Genomic DNA, 19493 nt, shown 5'->3' with positions numbered 1-19493 from the left:
GGGCTCAACTCATCAGGGCAAGTGGAGGGTGTTATATAATAAATGTTAATTCCATTTTCAATAACATAAGGACTTAGGGGGGATAAGAAGGATTCAGAAATGGTTTGATCACTAGATTCAGAATTCAGGGTTGATGTGGTAGGAGGTCTCTGGGGAAGTGCCCTAGGATTTTGTGCCTGGCCTTGGGCTGCTTCATATTTTAATCAGTGATTTGGATAAAGGTGCAAATGGCATGCCTGTCACATTTGCAGATGACACAAAACTTCAGGGAATAGCTAACACACTGAATGAGTCAGGATCCAAAGGGATCTTGATAGACCAGAGTGTTGGGCTGAATCTAATTAGAGGCGATTCAGTGGGGATAAATGTAATGTCTTCACCAGGCCACAAAGTCAAATTCTCTCTCTGTCTGTCTCTTTGTCTGTCTCTCTGTCTCTGTTTCTCTGTCTTCTGCCCCACCCCACACACAGACACAGTGAGGGAATTAGTTTTATACAACTTTTTAAGAAGATTTGGGGGTTTTTGTGGACCACAGACTCAATGAACCATCATTGTGAAGTGGCAGCCAGAAAAACCCATTTTTAAATACCATATCACACTTCCTCTCCTGTTCTGTACGTATTGTTTTCTAGATAATTTTTTCCATTGTGCTTACTCTTATCAGTGTAATCCACTGGTTGCAAGGCAAGCTAGAAACAAGCCCATTTGGTATTTTGCACCTGAATAATTAAAACTTAAAATGTTACAGACATATAACAGTTAAGAAAGAAGATACGTTATGGAGGCTTTGCTCTATTTTCTTAAAAGACTTAACCAATAACATAGGTTATGATGTTCTTATAGCCTGGATTTTTATGATATCATTCATTTAGGTCATGCTGAGTATAGTGTAGTTCAGGGTTGGGGAACCTGCAGCTTTGAGGCCACAGGTGGCCTTTTAGGTCCTTGGATGCTACCTTTTGAATGAGTCTTAAGTTTTATAGAGCAAGTCTTTTTATTAAGGGGATTTGTTCTGTGAGGTCTGGATTCAGAGGGCCATACTTGAGGGTCTAGAGGGCCACATGTGGCCTTGAGGCTGCAGGTTTCCCACCCCACTGATAAAGTGATCAGAGTTCATATCCTGCCGCAGACCCTTAGTGACTTGGGCAAGTAATAACCTCTCAGTGCCTTAGCTTCCTCACCTATGAAATGAGGAGGTTGGATTCAGTGATCTCTAAAGTCCCCGCCAGCCCAAATCTCTGCGGAAAGTCAATCAATCATTTTTTTTTCCCCAGTTGTGTCCAATTCTTTGTGATCCCATTTGGGGTTTTCTTGACAAAGATACTGAAGTGGTTTGCCATTTCCTCCTCCACCCCTTTTTACAGATGAGGACACTGAGACACACAGGGTGAAGTGACTTGTCAAGGACCACACAGCTAGTAAGTGTCTGAGGCTGGATTTGAACTCAGGAAGATGCACCTTCTGGACCCCAGACCCAGCACTCTGCCCACTACGCCAGCTGGCTGCCCTGTGCATGAAAGGGATCAGTAGAAGCAGAATCAGTCAAAAAGCATTTATTCAGCATCTCTTCTTGCTATTTATTGGGGTTATAAAAACCAAAATAAAGTCCTTGTTGTCAAGATGCTTATTTTCTGTCATGGGAAAAAGGTGTATCCATATGTGTAGATATGAAAGAGATGCAAAATAAAAATGTTGATGGGACTGGATGGGGGGAGCTAGAGAGATAATAAGGAAGATAGAGGAACGGGGAATCAAGAAAGGTCTTGTGCATGTAGCAGGTGGGGCTTGGCAGAAGAGCGAGGGCATTCTAGACTGGTAGGTGCAGAGAAAGGATAGCCCATATTGAGGAGAGGAGGCATCAAGTTAGCCAATTTAACCCACGTCTGGACTGTTTGAAGAGGACTGATGTGTGATAAATCCAGAGAGGAGGACTGGGTTGCAAGTGCCAAAGGAGAGATTTGCTTTTGACCCTGGAGTCCAGAAGGTGAATAGCACACTGAAAGCTGGGTGGAAAGAAGAAAATACTTCAGTGCAGCTTCAGACGGTTCAGCAGATCCTTGGAATGCCAGGAGACAACAGCAGCAGACGTGCCAGTCACCAATTAGGGACCGTGTGGGCTGTTTGGAGCTGAGACACTGGGATTTTGTAAATGATACAACCTGCACAAAGTGACTGCAGCCACAGATCAGACAGAGGGATGGGCAGCCTTTGTGTATGCTGGGTTCTTAAGAGCAGAGTCTGTCATGGGGAAGACTTTCCAGCCGTGCCACACATGCTGACAGGATTCTTTTAGTCAATTAGTAAAGACAGTGAAGTCTCCAGTAGGAATATGAGTTTGTCACTAGCTGTGTGCAGCTTTGTGCAGGTGGCCTCATGGGTTTTTTGTTTAATGTTTTTTATTCTGAACTTAAAAACACCAAATAAGATGAACACTTCCATGTACGTAGCAGAGCAGAAAAAAGTTTCTATTTGAAACTGCCCATTTCTTTATAGAGAGGTTGCTTTTCTTTTTAACTATATACTTTCATGTGTAACTTTCAAAGTTCTCCAACTTTTCTCTCATTCTTTATGGCCTTCAGTTCTCCATACATGAAAAAAAATGCCTGATTAACTCTGCTTTGTTTATTCTCTCTCTCTCTCTCTCTCTCTCTCTCTCTCTCTCTCTCTCTCTCTCTCTCTCTCTCTCTCTCTCTTTCTCTCTCTCACACACACACACACACACACACACACACACACACCCCTACACACACCTTATTGTCCCCCTAATGTAACCTGTATGCATAATCTAGCAAAATAGATTCCTACGCAGGCCACATTTGAAAATTTTTGCTTCCTTCTGCATCTTGAATCGGTTACCTCTCCCTCAGGAGGTAGGTTAGCGTGCATCGTCATCTCAGTGCTTGGAAATCATGGTTGGTCATTGTATTGACCAAAGTTTTCAAGTCTTTCTGGGTTGTTTTACCTTGTAATATTGCTGTATAAATGGTTCTCACTTCACTGCGCTTATAAATACATATAAAAGTTCCTACACGTTTTCCCAGATTTCTCTGAAACAGGTCTTTCATGTTTTCTTATAGCACAGTACCATTCCATTATGTTCGTATAAACCTCTAATTTTCAGTTCTTTGCTATTACAAAAATAGTTTTTGTAAATATTTTTGTGCAAGTGAGCTCTTTTCCTCTTTCTTCAGTTTCTTTGGATTATAAACCTAATAAGGTCAAAGGGCAAGTAGTGATTTAGAGGACAGTTCCCAACCGATTTCTGCAGTAGCTGGGCCAATTCATAGCTATCCCAACAGTGTACCTGTGTTTCCCTGAAGCATCTCCAGCAACTGTGGTTGGTTTGTTTGTTTTTAAATTGGATTTGCCAGTTTGAACAGTGTGAGATGGAGCTTCCCAGATACTTCAATTTGCATCCTTCACATTATTAGTGATTTGGATTTATTTTATGTTTGAAAACTTAGATTTCTTCCTTTGAAAACAACTTCTCTTTGAGTTTGGCACCATTGGTCGTACTTAGATGGTATGTATTTCATGACTCCAAGTAGGTGGTTGATAACAAAAGCCTATTTGGTTCAGAAAACCAAGTGGTGAAAGTGTTTCATTATGATTGTCAAAACTCAAACTTTAGTGGAGAATTTTCACAAGATTTTTACAAGAGAGCATCCAGCCAATTTAGTACATAGACCCTTTATTTTAAAAATGAAAATTGAAATCCAGAGAGAGGTGGGTGACTTGAATCCAGTTTCTCTGATTCCAAATCCAGCCCTCTTTCCATTGTACCATGTATACAACTTTGTTTGGTAGCTTGTAGTCTACAACTGATTATACTAATATGGACTACAGTGTTAACATTTCAGACGGTGACTCATAAATTAACATATGCATATCTAATATTTTGTGATCTTTTCTCAAATAGTTTTTCAAGTAGAGATTTATTTGGTGATGTGAACTTAGCTGATTTTGAATAGATAGTTGAGCATAATTATTTGGAATGCAAGTATAACTAAAATAGATGGAAGTTTTCTTTTCATATGTGGCCTGAGTTCCATGCTTCAAAACCCCAAATAAAAGTATATTTAGAAGTGGTTCTCGCTTCAGTGCACTGGAATTTGAAGTCATTCTCTGTGTTCACTGGAATGAGAATATTACCCCTTGGAAATGAATACCTGATTAACCAGAGTGAAGTAGACTGGAGGGGGAAAAATCTTGAAGGATGCTACCAATTTACTTTAAGTTTCTCAAAAACTCTGCTCCTGAAGACTGAGTACCCTTTCCCCCGGGGCTGGTCAATAAGCCCCGAGGGTAAGATAAGTGGATTGCTTTAAAGTAATAGGAATTAGACCTTTTTCTTGATATGTGTGTGTGCGCATACAAACACAAATGTAGATTTGCCTATCTGTCTGGCTTTAATTTTTTATCGTTCAGTACCCTGTTTGTTTTCATGTCAGGTTTGTTGTGACATAACAAGCACTTCAGTACTTTTTTAAAAAGTCGTTCATTCATATATTCATTTGACAGAGGCATAGAGTTTGACAAGACATAATGATGGTACTTTGGTCCAGAATCCTGCAACAGGTTTCCTTTTTGTTTTCCTTCTTTCCACTAGAGAATTGATCTATTATGTTGACCTATTCTTAAAGAACTTAAAATTATTTATATTGGTAATACTATACTAATTGCTAAGTACTGGTTATCTGGTTATCCTTGCATGGACTAAAATTGAATGAAATTTCTGGAATTAATTTTTTTTGACATGGTCAGGCTTATCTGTGCTCATATATTTTCCCTGTAGTGCAGAGATTTAAGTATCTAGGAAAATACAAGTGTCATTTGGTTAGCAGAGCACTTACTTCTGAACTCAAATCCTGTTTGGGCTCATTCCAAATGTTGACATTACCGTGGCCTACCAGGGGAGCCTTGTACACATTCATTATTTCAAAGTGGAGAAAGTTAAAGTTAGCAACTATTCCTTCTGTCTCATAGATGGCAGCATGGTGAGACATGGGACTAGAAAGAAAAGAATGAATGATTGTCTATCCTGTGCCCCATTTTTTTTTTGATCTGGAAGTCAATTCAGTTATAATTCAGCAGCTGTAAGGAGGGCAGGCCCAGGCTTCAGGGTGCCGTTAGCTGCCTGAGTAGAGATGGTGTTTGCTGGACAATAGAGCAGCTATCCAAAATAGTGTAATCATCCTGTAGACAGGCCACCTTAGAAAAGGCCTGTCACAGCAAGGACCTCGGCATACGCAGGAGGGCATGCTGTACAGGTTCAGAGATCTGCTTTTCTAAAAGGAAAGCAACTTTTGAGAGGTTAGCAATCTAGTTTAATCATGCATATATGTCATTCACTTAGATCAGGGGAAAAAGTCAGCACCCTGAACTTCAGAGAAAGTACAAACAGACCAATAGACAGGGCTCCCGACTGTCTCACCATAGACAATACATACATCGTTAAGTACCAGCATCTGGGTTTTCAAAGCCAGGGGGTCTGCTAAGGAGTAGCTACCCAGAGTCTCATCTGGCATATGAACCTTCTTCCAAAAAGGAAGTCTCAAAGCAAAACCTCACCTTAGAGTACATATACTCTTTTCAGGGTGGGAAGGTACAACCCTTGTGATCCAGTGCCTTATTAGAAATTAACAAAAGGTGTCTGAGGCCTATTAATGGGCAGGGAATATCTTTAACTCTTCCCCCCATCCCCCATTTACCTTACATTACCATTACAAGGCCCATATGCCCATTTGAGTCTCCAACATGTGCTTGTTTGCTTTGCTATGTTGACTTTCATATTATTCTTATAGGAAATCAAAGAATTTGTTTCATAAGAGTTTAAAAAAACAAAACAAAACTGGAATTAGCTTAACATACTATTCTAATAGAAGCAAGTAGTTTAGAAGTAGTTCAGTAGGATTCTAGTGGTCTGAGTAGAATTCCAGACTAGTAATTCTTACTTCTCACTTGGTTTTGCCAAAGCTTTCTAAGTTCCCCTACTCACTTTCCTCATTAGTCTCTGTTTGCCCATTTGTAAATTGGAGTCAACTTATTATATGTCCTTCCTTGATGTAATAGAAATCCCTTCCCATCTGTCCTGATGCTGGTGCAATCCCTTTATTATTGCCAATTTATCCTGTATATATCTTGTTTTTACATACTTGTTCGAGTGTTGTTATTAGTCTCTGAGGTCCTTGAGAGACGGATCATTCTCCTCTCCCCCTCACCCCCCAGCCTTTCTTTGTAGAATCGTGCCTGACACATAATAGATGCTTAATAAATCCTTGTGAATAGATTGACAAGAGCTCAGACAATCTGAATGATATGATGGGTAATCTAGGGCAAGCCACTTTCCTATCTGTGTGAGATGATAATGATAATACCTTGGACTTTTGTGAAGTGCTTCATACTTTTCAAGACAGTAATAAATTAATCATTTAGCAATGGGACATAATAGATGTTAGTTCCAACTCTGTTACTTGTTAACTGAGGGTGTTGTATCACCTCTCTGGGCCTCCATTTCCTTATGTATATAAAATGAAGGGTTTATCTTCAAGGTCTCTCCCTTCTCTCTCTCTCTCTCTCCCTCTCCCTCTCCCTCTCCTTTTTCTCCCTCTCCCTCTCTTCCTCTCTCTCCCTCTCACTCAATCCTAAAGTGTGGAAGGCAATTTATGATATTCCAGTTTTACAAATTCAGACGGGTTGTGACCCAATCAAGGCCATTCATATAGGTAGTCTCAGAACCAAGACTAGAACCGGATCTGCTGATGTCTATTCACCCCTGCTTTTGCTACTGTACTGGCTTTACAAGATTTTTGTGCTAATCAAAGAAGTGTAATGTATGTGAAAACCCTTAAATAAGTGTGATAGTGAAGAAAAGCCATATTACTTCACCTGGGGCATTTTCTTTTGGTTTGGGGAGAGGAAGGAAGGGACTTATTAATATGTTGATGGATGCCCAAGGTTGGGGGTGGGGGGGCGGGGAGAGTCAGATTTTCCAAAATATTTGGCAGTAGGAATTGTTCATTTTACTTTAGAGTCCACACCCACTTTTAATTAACTTGCTGTAAGATCCACCCTTGGTTTCCTTCCCTTCCCCCTTCCATCACTAGTGCCTTTCAGTTCTAAATGTGTGATTTTATGATTTCCCCCCCTTCCTGGAGTGTAAAGAAGACTTTAAAAGCAGCTGGCTACAACCTAGTTAACCATGGGCTTTGAAGTAATGTGAGGTTTGGATGCATGGTTGTACAAGATCTCAGCTGGTCTTTGCAAGGAAGACCCTTTCTTTGTCAAAGGTGGGACTGAAGAAGACAGATAAAGAAACAGAATCAGAGATATTAACTGACTTATCCAGGATTACATAGGTGAAAGCCAGGCTTTGAACCCAGGTTTTCTGGCTTCCAAGTCAAGCATTGTTTCCATTGCACCTTGAAGGATGTGGTAAAGGGAGATTGGAGAGAGACACAGGAAGATTTGGAATATGAGAAGTAAGATAGGCAGACAGTCAGGAGTGTGAGTCTACTACAATTAGCTAACAAGAATTGTGGGGTAAGACCAGACAGCTGAAATACATGATGTTAGGTGTGTTCCATTACAAGTTCTAGGCAGTAAATAATTAACTCGTGCTCAGTTTCCTGGTGACCCTCCAACCAGCTCCATAACTGTTAATGCATAATTTTCAGGATGGGGTTTAAGAGGTAAGAGTGTGTATACTATATGACTGGAGACAAATTAGTCCAAAGGAAAGGAAGATGCATAGCAAGTTGGATCTAAGGTCACTACTTTTAGTCAAGAGATGAGGTTAATGGTATTCTGTATATGTGTGCAAACACACGCTTAATATATGTAATTTTATACATATACATGCAAAGTGTGTTTATTTAGGCTGGCCTGTCAGTGATCATATGTGACCTTAATTCCTAAGTTAGGATATTATGATAGGTGCTAAACATCACAAGTGTTTCTTAAACACCGTAAGATAATTCATGTATTAGTTTTAATGTGAGAAAGGCCTTGTGTGTGTATTACATGTAAATTACTGTAAAGAAATCTTTACGAGCATGCTGCAGACTGCTAACTGTGGCCTGATCACCCTACCTGATATTATTGTTGGATACCGAATTTGGATGGGCAGGCAATTTCTTTTTACTTATTTAGTATATTGAAAAGGAGCATCTCCATATTTGAATGGTGTTTAGTTTACTTGGTACCATTGGCTAAGGAGGATCATCGGAGTGTGAGAGTTTTGGTTTTTGTTGGTTTGGGGGTTTTTTTGTTTGTTTGTTCTTTGCATTAAGCTTATTTTCCTGGACTCTTGAGCCATTCATACATACGTCATATCTGTTGGGTTGTTATTTTCCCAACCTTGGAGCTAGTGTGGCTTTTTTTTTCAGAAGGGTGACATGTTGGCTTTTTGGGATGGGTTTTATCAAGAAAAGGTTTATCAAGATAGGTTTTTATACACTTAAACTAGATTTAACCAAATTCTTATTATGAAATGCTTAGACACCTTTTTGCCAGTCAACTGGGACAAAGCATTCTGCCAGACAAAAGAGAAAACTGATTTTCTTCACACTAGGAATCAAGTCAAATAAATTCTGCTCCCATTTTTGCTGTTAAAACATAATATTTTTATTTAATTTGCCTATTTGTGAGGGTGGAAAGTTTTTTCTATGATTTTAAGTTAGTTCTATCTGATGGAAACTGAGTGAGAATCATTTTTTACCTTTGTTGTGTTTCCCTCAGTTATGAATGCCTGTACTTAAATTATTAATTGGCAAAAGATGAGTCCCCACTGTTTTGACTGTAATTCAGAGGTGAAAAATCCACCACTGCTAGATGAGCTAATAGCCTCCTAAGGGAAGAAGAGGAAGAGGTCTTTTTAAAAATCTGTTTTAAAAGACTTTAATGGGGACATTCTCAGTATCCACAGCTGTTCCCCAGCTTCCCAGAGGGGGACAAAAATCTCTGTGATCAGAAAGTGCCATTTACCAAAATGACTCACTGTTTATACCATAAAACTTGTGTATGTGTCTGTTTCTCAAGTGAGTCTTAGGTAACCAGTCTCCAAAAGAACCTGGTTTTCCACTGTTGATGTGGAATACACATCAAGGTTTCCACCCCCTGGCCATGGCATTGACTGTGTGAGGCTCTGAGGTAGAGATTAGAGGAAAAGGGCCTCTGATTGTACTTGTTCAGTCAATCTGAGAAGCTTTAAAATTTTTCAATGGAAAAATTGAAAACTGGATTCTGTTTTGGCATCTCCTGAAGCAAGATTTAAGGTATGAATGTGTTTTAATACCAAGTTAAATGAGTCCCAGGTTTGGGGGGGAGGGAAATTAACAGTTACAATCTATGTCTATGTGATTTTATCCTAGTGATTAAATACACAGAAAAAAATAGCACCTGTCCTATTATAACTGCTTTTCCTGGTTTTATTTAGAGGGAATATGGACCACTGAGATGGGGAAAATCTAGGCCTCATCTTCCTCCTTCCTTGCCCCCTCTTCTTTCCCTGTCTCCTCTTTCCTTCCTCCCTTTTCCCCCTCCTTCCTCTCTCACTCTCTTCTCCCTCCTTCTCTGCCTCTCTCCTTACCTCATTCTCTCCCTCCTTCTTTCCTGAAGAATTCATTGAGACATTTTCTTTAAAAGGCAAGTTATTTCTTGCCTCAGTTTCCTCATTTTGTGAAGTGGGGATAATTACATTTAGCTGATCCTCATCTTACAATCTCTGAAGCATGTAAATCCAAAGTTGCAAGTGTTGGTCTTTAATTTAAAAAAATAGCAGTCCTGTAGTTAATTAAGCTAAGGAAAGTGCAATTGGGAAGGGAAAAAATACAGTCCAGGTGATGTACCTACCTTCTGAAGGCTCCCCTGTGGCACAAATTTCTTGCATATGTCTTCATGATGGTGCTAATATCACCACGTAACTCCGATCCATGAATGGACCTCAGTATGTCTTTGTGCTCTGGTATCATCTTGCACCACAGGAGAATTCTCTAGGCTCAGATTTCATTATCTTCAAGAGGATTTAATTACCAAAGGACCATTTCTCATTGGATATACCAGAAGTCAGCCTTACGGTTGAAGTACCAGTATAAAAGAGCCAAAAGCTTAACTGCGTTAAGTGCATTCATTCTTCTAGGTCACCAGTTGGTATATTACCCTAAGTGATTTTAGTGCCCTGAAGTTAATTGGTCTCCTGTGGATATGGGATCTACAGCAAGAAGATGTTGTCTATCTCCTTCCCCCGCTATACACCCTCCCCCATTTATCAGAAGTACTAATTGTTATTAAAAATAATCAAATGTCAGAAGATGATTTTGCCCCATACAGTTATTCAGAGGTTGCAAACTAATTACTTCTTAGCAGTACCTCAATTTTGAGTTCTGAATGACTATAACATTACCTGCCTGCCAATGTAGATGCCAAAACTTTATCTGTCTTTAGAGGGAGACTACATTCCTAGTTCACTGTGTATTCGTTATGGCTCCTTTATAATGTATAAGTACTTTTCATCTCTAATAGTCTTACACTGTGGAAGGTAAAGTAATGGATTGTGTCATATATATTTAATCGCAGCTTCATTGGCAAGTTGAGAGATAGATAGGTGGCACAGTGGATATAGAGAGCAGGACAGAGAGTTCAAATCCTGCCTCAGATGCTTTCCAGCTGTGTGATTAATTAATCACTCAGCCTCACTTTCCTCATCTATAAAATGGGCATAATAATAGCACTTACATCACAGCATTGTGTGGATCAAATGGGAAAACGAAGTGCTTTGCAGATCTTAAAGTTCCGTATAAAATTTATTATAATATCATTATTGGTGATCTAGGTGTAACTATTTCAGGTCATATGGAGGTCAGCATCACTCAAAGCTGGACATAAATGCTCAGTATTCAGATACTTCTCCGTAGGCTTTCTAACTTGAACGAGGATTGGGGTGATAGGAACATGGTTAACATGTCCTCTTTGTTTTCCGTCCAAGCATATATGTTCGTATAAAAGCTGAAGTATGAGTATAAAAATGAAGCCTTTCCCACCCCAGTTACAGTTTTATTGTAAATCTGATGTATAATAATTTTAAGCATTTTTACTTAAATTGGCCTCATAATTTGTGGATTGTGTGGCCTTCAATCCGTTTGCTACAGCTGCAATCCTGATAAGTGGCTTAATTATATCTACAGTATTAATCTTAAAGACTCACTGATGTCTCATGGAAAACTTGGAAAAACATTTTATTTTAAGATAATTATGCTTAAGTATCACATTTTCTCCATTTCTTTCCATCCATCTTTTCCTTTAATTATTATCAAGATCATTTGCATGAGAACAAAATCCTTGCTTCCCCACTCATTCTAAAATTCTCTGATTCCTCTGTGATTCTTGAGCACTTTATCCGCCATTGCCTGGTATCTTCCATTTTTTCCTAACCGGACATCATCACTCAGAACCTGGGAGATCTTATGAATTCATAAGGAACTTTTATCAGAATGTCTCACTGGATGGTGGTGCTTGTAGACATCGGTGCTAGCACACAGTAGATGTTTAATAAATGTTTATTCATGGTGAGCTGGTCACACTGCCTTTTGATTTTGTGAGATGGAGCCAAAGACTGGAAAATACAAACGGCATGTTTTTATACCCTTGCGGAAGGTAATAAAAGTAAGGAGGGAAGCAAGATTCAGCTTAACTTAGTAGTAGATATATACAGATCCTGCTTATTTTTAAATTTTCTGTGAGGCACAGAACAATGAATGACCATTCTAAAATGAACAGCAGCCTCCTGTTTCCCACTCTAAATGACATTGTTTGGCAGGAGGAGGGCAGGAGAGGAAACTTGTTGAGAAAGAGGTCAGCTTCTCTGTTCAGGAAATTAACTGGCAGAGTACTTGAGGCCCTGATAAGGTCATTTCCCTTGGCACAGAATTTGACTTATCACTCCTAATAACCTTGGGAACTCATGTACTTAAGTTGTTCCTAAAGCAACTCCTCCTCGGCAGTTAGAGGCCTCTTTCTCTGGGGAAAAAGAATGAATAGTACATAGGACTTTTTAAGTACCAGAAGGACTGGAAATTATTTACTTCTGTCTTCAGTGAAGCATTGCCACCTTGTCAAGCCTTGGTTGCGTGGAGAAATTGGTCAGTTACTAAACAGTGCCCAACTATGAATTAGTTTTACCCCTGACTGTGGTAATTCCATGTTCTCACTTTGACAAATGGTGCTTGGATTTTCTTAACCTGTGCTCTATGAAATTAAAAAAATTGGTAGCTGAATTTCTGCCTTATTGAATTACTTTGTCATTCTATGTATTTTATTTTATGCATTTAAAATAATATTCTAAAAAGGGGTCCATTGGCCTCATCATACTTCCAAAGCAGCCCATGACAAAAATTTAAAGACCCCTATTTTAAAAAAGAGGAAAATGCCCTGTTGTTGTTAAGGAATTCTCCAATCAAAGCCTTCACAATCAAATTATCTAGTCTGTTAAAATGAGGAAAAGATACAATATAGATGAGAAAGGGAGGTAGGGGAAGGAAAAATAGAGGAGGGATATACTTCTAATCCCCTCCCCCCTATTCTAAAGGACAGAATAATATAAATGCCCTTTTGGATTACTCAGATGCATCTTCCAGTTTTGATGTAAAGTAGGGGTGTCCAGTGGCCTTATTTTGACAGGGTCATCCAATTGTACAGTCTCCATTTGCCATCCTGTTTTGGAACTGAACCATTCACAGGCGTGTAGCCAGCCTCCTGGGGAGGTTGGCAACGTGCCACCTTAAAGTGAAACGAAGCCCTAATAAATGAACCAGCTGCTGGGCTTAGCTCCGAAGGACTCCTTTGTAGCTTCAGTAGAAGGAACTTGAGAGTTATTTGCATAACATGCAGCAAGCCTATTAGGTGGAATTGGCAGTGGACATGTAGCCATGTAGCCATTCAGTTCTTTTTTTCTTGTCCATGTTTGGGAACAGGTCTCTATCCTGAGAGAGGAGGAAGAGAGAGAAGAGGAGGAGGGGGGAAAGAGGGAGGGTGGGAGAGAGATGGAGGGGAGAAGGAGAGAGAGAGAGAGAGAGAGAGAGAGAGAGAGAGAGAGAGAGAGAGAGAGAATGTGTGTGTTGGAGCGTGTGCTAAATAAAAGACCGTGACATTCTTTGACTGCTAGAAAATGAATACAAACTATTTCCACCACTCCCCATTTTTCCTTTCACCCTTGGAGGGTAGAGTAAGGTGGAGAAAGAAGGGTCTGTCTTAGAGTGGAAAAACTTAAATTTTATATTTAGTGGAGAGGCGATTATGTAACGATTTGATTTTACAAGGATTGGTATATGCTGCATGGCTGATCGTGTCTAGTAAAACAAATCCAAATGCACCTTTTTAGGAATATCAATTTTGATTCAATTTATTTTAATTGAGTTATAAATGTGCCAAAGGAGTTTGCTGTTGAAAAACTTTATACTAATGACTATTTTATCTTTGTTGAAAGATAAATATTAATGTCGTTTTTTTGGATTTTCAGAAAATGAGATCATATCCATGGCAGAAAATGCATGTTCGAACATGGATCACTTATAAGGTGTTGTTCCTATTCCCCAACCCCACTATACTTGGAACTTAAAGAAATTGCTATAATCTTGAACAGACTGGCTCAAAATCTGAGCATATAGAGACATGTGCATCATGTCTGTAACCATTCTATGCATTACATGCCTAAAGAGATAACTTTCTTTGTGTTGGAACACCAGACAACAATATTACAGAAAATTGAGGAAAGGAAGAGACAGGGTTAATGAAAAGCCCAGTACAGTCTGTTGACCTGACTTTGAACTGGCACTGTTTCCTATGTTGTTTGAGCTATGAATGAATGACAAGCACATCCTGTATCCATTGTGAAGGGGTAAAAATAAAATTCTTTACCATTTTTATTGATACTTTTTGTCTCCCATCGCTTTAATTTCTGAATGTACCCTTTCCTGCTCCCTATAACCAGAGGGCCATCCCTTGTGGGGAGAAAAAAATGGTTTTCATAAAACTAACCAACCCATCAGGTGAGTCTGATAATACGTGCAACATATCAAACCAGTAGTCCTCCACCTCTGCAAAGAAGGAAAGCAGAAGCATCTCACTCTCCTTAAGGCCAAACTTTTGTTCAACTTCGAAAACAAAATTCTTATTTGGTATATGTACATCTGCCTTTTCAGACTTTGTGATACATGGACTTAATAATTTCCAGTGTTTTTCTTGGCATTAACTAAACTCGCTGCTTGTAGTCCTTTGGTGTCTGGGTCATTTCAAGTCCTTCTGTGTTCACTAGTTCTTCCTTTTGCTGCATGTTAAGATGGATGTTTTCCCAAGATTCTCTCCTTGGCTCTCACATGTTGTCCACATTTCTCCCTTGGCCATTTTATTCACTCTCTTGGCTTCAGTTACCATCTCTGTGTTGATGGCAAGCACATTGTGTTCCACTTCCATCTTCTCTTCAGAACTCCAGAAATGTATCTCTCGCCACCTTCAGAATATTGCTTGGATGTCCTACCAGCACTTCGGAATCAGTGTTCTCCAAATAGTCTATTTTCTCCTAAACTTTCTCTTTTTTGATTTCACTGTCTTTCTGTGACATCACCATTTAATTAGCCTTTTTGTACTCTTGGGGTTAATTTTAGTTTTCCCTCATGTCTCTCTTTTACCCCCTAATATCTAGTCAGTTGCCTGGTCCTTTTGATTCCATTTTACAATGGCTGTTCCATTCACACAACTGTTGTCATAATCTAGGCTCTCATTTGCATTTGCCTGCACTATTGCATGGGCAAGCTAGGTGATGTGGTGGATAGAGCCCTGGAACTGAAGTCAGAAAGACCTGTCTTTCTAAGTTCAAATCTGTCCTCAGACACTTACTAGCTGTATGACCCTAGACAAGTCACTTAACCCTGTTTGCCTCAGTTTCCTCATCTGTAAAAAGATCCAGAGGAAAGGACAAACTACCCTAGTAACTTTGCTAAGGAAATTCCAAATGGGATCATGAAGAATCAGACAGGACTGAAGCAGCTAGACGACAACAGTGGGCTATTACATAGTCTAACAGATCTTAATATCTTCACTCCTCTTCCCTCTACACCATCCTTCCTTCCTACTGTTTCCAGAATCATCTTTCTTAGGCATAGGTCCAGGGATTTCCTTCCTTTACTTAAAAAAACCCAAAATACATCATAACAGTTTTCCAGGTTCCCCTAAATTCTTTCTACTAGTATTCCTTGTGATAGATGTAGGGACTGGATTGTGGTTTTGTTGATATGGTGAAATTTCCCTGTGAAAAATCTCTTTCTACAGATGTTGGCCTTTAATTTCTCTGCACCACATCATCTTAGAAAACTGTCTAGAATATTGGGATGTTAACGTGACTTGTCCACAGTCACATAGCAGTGGCAGCAGCAGAACTGAACTCATATCGTCTTAGCTGCAAGGCCATATACCACCTCTCTTCCTTGTGACACATAATATTTCATTATACTCACATACTACAATTTGTTCAACTGTTTCACTCAAAATGCTGAACGCAAAATTTATTCCTACCTTTTTACTATGACAAATGATGTTACTATAAATTTTTTGACACACTTGGGACCAATCTTTCTGTCATTGACCTCTCTTGAGGGATATAAACCCAGTAGTGGGACTACTAAATTATAACAAGTATGAGATGATTTAGTGATTTGCTAGACAATTCCAAATTGTTTTGGACAGTGATTAAACTAATTCACAGTTTCACTAGCAATAAATTAGTGTGGTTGTGTTCTCATGGCATCTCCAACATTGAAATTTCCATCTTCTGCCATTTTTGCCTTTTTCGTGTGTTTGAAGTGATACCTTTTAAAGCACCTAGTGGATAAACTTCAGAATTTGGAGTTAGAAAGTGATATCCACCTCTGGTTCTACTCTGCTTAAATCCTGCTTCCCCCTCTGTCTCCCCTCCCCTTTCCTTCTCATCACTCACTCCCTGTATCATTTATGCAATTAGATCCAATGACACTAATCTTGATTATTGGTTATTTATGATGCCAACGCACTGAAACTTGATTAAAATTTAGTTTAAATAGCACTGTGTTCTGATATCATTGTTTTCTCTCTTCTACTCAATTTCCCATTTTAAAAATAACTTTTGTATTGTTTGATTCTGTATGTTGAACCCAACTTACTTTATATAATGCTACCTCTATATGCCTTAATTCCTGTTCCTCTAGTACTTTAAGATTTTTCTCTGAGTGTCTTATCCATATACCATATCTATATTTTCCCCCTCTTTTTGGATGGAAGTTTTATTGATGTTTTTTGTTTTCTTATCAGTTCCCAAAACATTCCTACAAAACCAACACATCCAACCACATCTGACAATGTACGCAGTGTTCTCTATCTACACTCTTCCATCTGTGTAATGAGAAGAGGGAGCCAGAGTAGTTCTTTGGGTTTAATTTGATGATATATAGATATAGATATACTTTTACATCTTTCATGAAATGCACAGTTGACCTCTTGAAGCATTATTGAAATCCTGCTCTTTCACCACAAGGGAAAACTGGCTTAGCGTACAGGCCTGGCAACAATACAGTAGAGTGCAGATTGGCTCATTGCTAGGTTGGCTCTAGGGTGATGAATTTTTCAGCCACAATTCTTGAAGATTTTTACTAAGTTAGAGAGTTCTGAGAATCAGTGCAGGGAATACCCTCCCAATGACAAATTTATATCCTTTTAGTTTGTAGTGAAATTAGCTACAAACTCAAAATGATGATAAGATGTTTTTTGTTTTTAGAAAGAATTTTGTAGTGATTCATGCTTTTCCTCTAAAACCTGAGAGTTACAGGCTCCCACACACTTTTCAGTCATAAGACATTTAGATACGGGACTATTATAGTCATATATAACTATGCCAGGATCTAGAAGCCAGAGATCAGTGTGTGAATAGGTACAAATAAGATTATTGCAACATTTAGAGGAAGGTAATTTAGGGAATACCTTTTTTACTTCTAATTTTCTGTCCTTTGGCTATTTCTCTTTTGATGAGTTCTGCAATGGCGTTGGCTAGAGGTAGGTGGGAATAAATGAAGAAAAGTGGGACCAAATTGATATTTATTAGATTATATTTTGTCTCCTTTTCTCATAAGCCAGATGAAAGAAGTGAATTTTGAAAGGTTTTTCATTTTCTTTAGATTTTATTTGGCATTCCCTGTTATTCACCAAAGCACAGGTTTGTTTTTTTTTTTTTGTATATAGTGAATACCTGATACATAGTAGGTGCTTAATAGATGTTTATTGATTGATTGGTAAGTACTTTATTCATTCATTATAATTGACATCCAGTTATTAGAAGTGAGCTATATTTTGCCTAGTTGCATAGCTTAGTCACATGAAGTTGAATGTACTTGATTTTTCTACAAATTATGCTAAGATCCCTATAAAGGAATTTATTGCCATTGGTATTTACTGTTCACCCACTTAGTGCTGCATCAAGGATGAGACGTAATTGTGTAAATTAAAAGTTGTGTTAAGTATTGTGTAAGCAACAGAAATGGTCTGTGGAGCACATGTATCATATATTAATACAATCGGTCGTTAAGTATTTCTTGACCGCAGAACGCTATTGTTTCTTATATGTTGCTCAGTCTTCACTTCCTCTGTTTCTCTGGGATGATTTAGTGAGAGGGCTGTTTTGGTGGGGAGGAAAGTCCTTTTTGTTTTAAAATCATCCCTGATGCTTTTAAATATCGACAATTCTGTCACTACAATAGAGCTGAGCCAGATGGAGAGTGTGCAGTTATCCTCCTCCCCTCTTCCTTGCCCCACAGTAGATCATGAGGTTCATCTGTACTTACTTCTTCTTATTATGTGTAACAGCTTCTGACTATTCATTCATCTTTGTTTGCCGCATCCTAAAAGATTATTATGGTTTCCCTGATTGCTGAAGGAAGAACAGGTTCCCTGGGACCTTCTCCAGACTCAGTGCTACAGTTTCAGGTTGGGGAGGGGAAGGTAGAAAAGGCAAGAAACTTTTACAACAAAGTATCTCCTCCCTTCCCCCATCCCCACCCCTGCACAAACACCATACATTGGTCCTAAAGCCTCTAAGAGCCAAGTAGAGGCACTTCTTAGACTGTTAAGGCAGTTAAGATTTTGAAATTTTCCAACTAAGGTTTCATTTCTTTGTGACAGAGTTGAGGAAAAATGGTTATACCACTACCATCTCTATCACCAGAAAAACTGTAGTTTTTTCTTGTTCACAAGCCAACAAATAAAATACTCAGACTGTCACTAACTGGAAAAATGTGTTCTACTTAGTCATTTTGTTTTAACTTCAGCTAAAATTAGCAGAATAATTAGAAGATTAATGTATTTGCGGAAAAGACGTTAGAGACATTGTGATGTCAAGTTCCTGTCTACCTTTAGTGACCAAAGATATGCTGTTTGCGTTTGTGCACCTGCATATATGGTTACTTACCTGTTTTAATTATAGTGTTGAATTTCAAAGGTTTGCTTACCTCATTTGATCCTCAAAGTAGCTCTGTGAGGTAGGCAGGACAGAAGTTATATCCATTTTACAGGTGAGGAAAATAAGGTTCACATGAGTTAGGTTTGATGTAAGGAAACATCTCCCCAGAAGTTAAAAGCTGCACCCCACCCCCCAAAGGAAAGTGGAATGGACTGCCTTGGGAAGCAGTATATAACCCTTACTTAAGGTTTTCAAGGAAAGGTTTGATGCCTTTCTTTGCAGGTAACTTGAATATTCTGGAGGGAATTCTTAAATTGGTTTGGATTACAAGTGGCCCCTTTCCAACTGTGAAATACTGATGTGAATCATAGAATCTTAGTTGTAGAGGTTATTTAATTCAAATTCCCCGCTGAATATACAATTCCTCTCTGAATATACAATTCCTCTCTCTATACCAGGCTTGAGATGAGCATAACATGACTATAATTTCATTTCAAATATGAATCTCTGCTTTTTCTCAGTTTATCATCAAACTCTGATTTCACTGGCTAATTCCATTGGGGCTTTGCTTTTTTATGGTGGGAGGAGTAGTCTTGATGGTATAATAGGCAGCTAGGTGGCACAGTGGATAAGGTACCAGACCTAGAGTGAGGAAGACTCATCTTTCTGAGTTTAAACCTGGTCTCCGATACTTATTAGCTGTGTGACCCTCAGCAAGTTACTTAACCCTGCCTCAGTTTCTTCATCTGTAAAATGAACTGGAGAAGAAAATGGCAAACCATTCCAGTTTCTCTGCCAAGAAAATCCCAGATGGGGTCACGGAGAGTTGGCCACAACTGAAATGACTGAACAACAATATGATGTAAGGGAGAGAGTACAGATCTTGATTATGGGAGATAAGACATAAATTTGAATTCTTCTACTGACCCTTCCCAGTTGTTTAACCATATATGAGTAATTTAATCTCTCCTCTTCTGCTTCTTCATCTGTAAAATGGGAATAATGATACCTGTAGCATCAT

At 38.9% G+C, this 19493-nt stretch overlaps 1 protein-coding gene across 3 annotated transcripts in view; it reads left to right on the top strand.

Moving 5' to 3' along the window:
- The window catches only part of SIPA1L2 (signal induced proliferation associated 1 like 2), a 249998-nt gene that overhangs the window by 113469 nt on the left and 117036 nt on the right, over positions 1 to 19493 (top strand). The window lies entirely within an intron of this gene.

This window comes from Notamacropus eugenii, chromosome 2 (assembly GCF_028372415.1).
Source record: "Notamacropus eugenii isolate mMacEug1 chromosome 2, mMacEug1.pri_v2, whole genome shotgun sequence".
Lineage (NCBI taxonomy): Eukaryota > Metazoa > Chordata > Mammalia > Diprotodontia > Macropodidae > Notamacropus > Notamacropus eugenii.
Note: the sequence above shows the minus strand (reverse complement) of the source record. Positions and strands in the feature narration are given on the sequence as shown.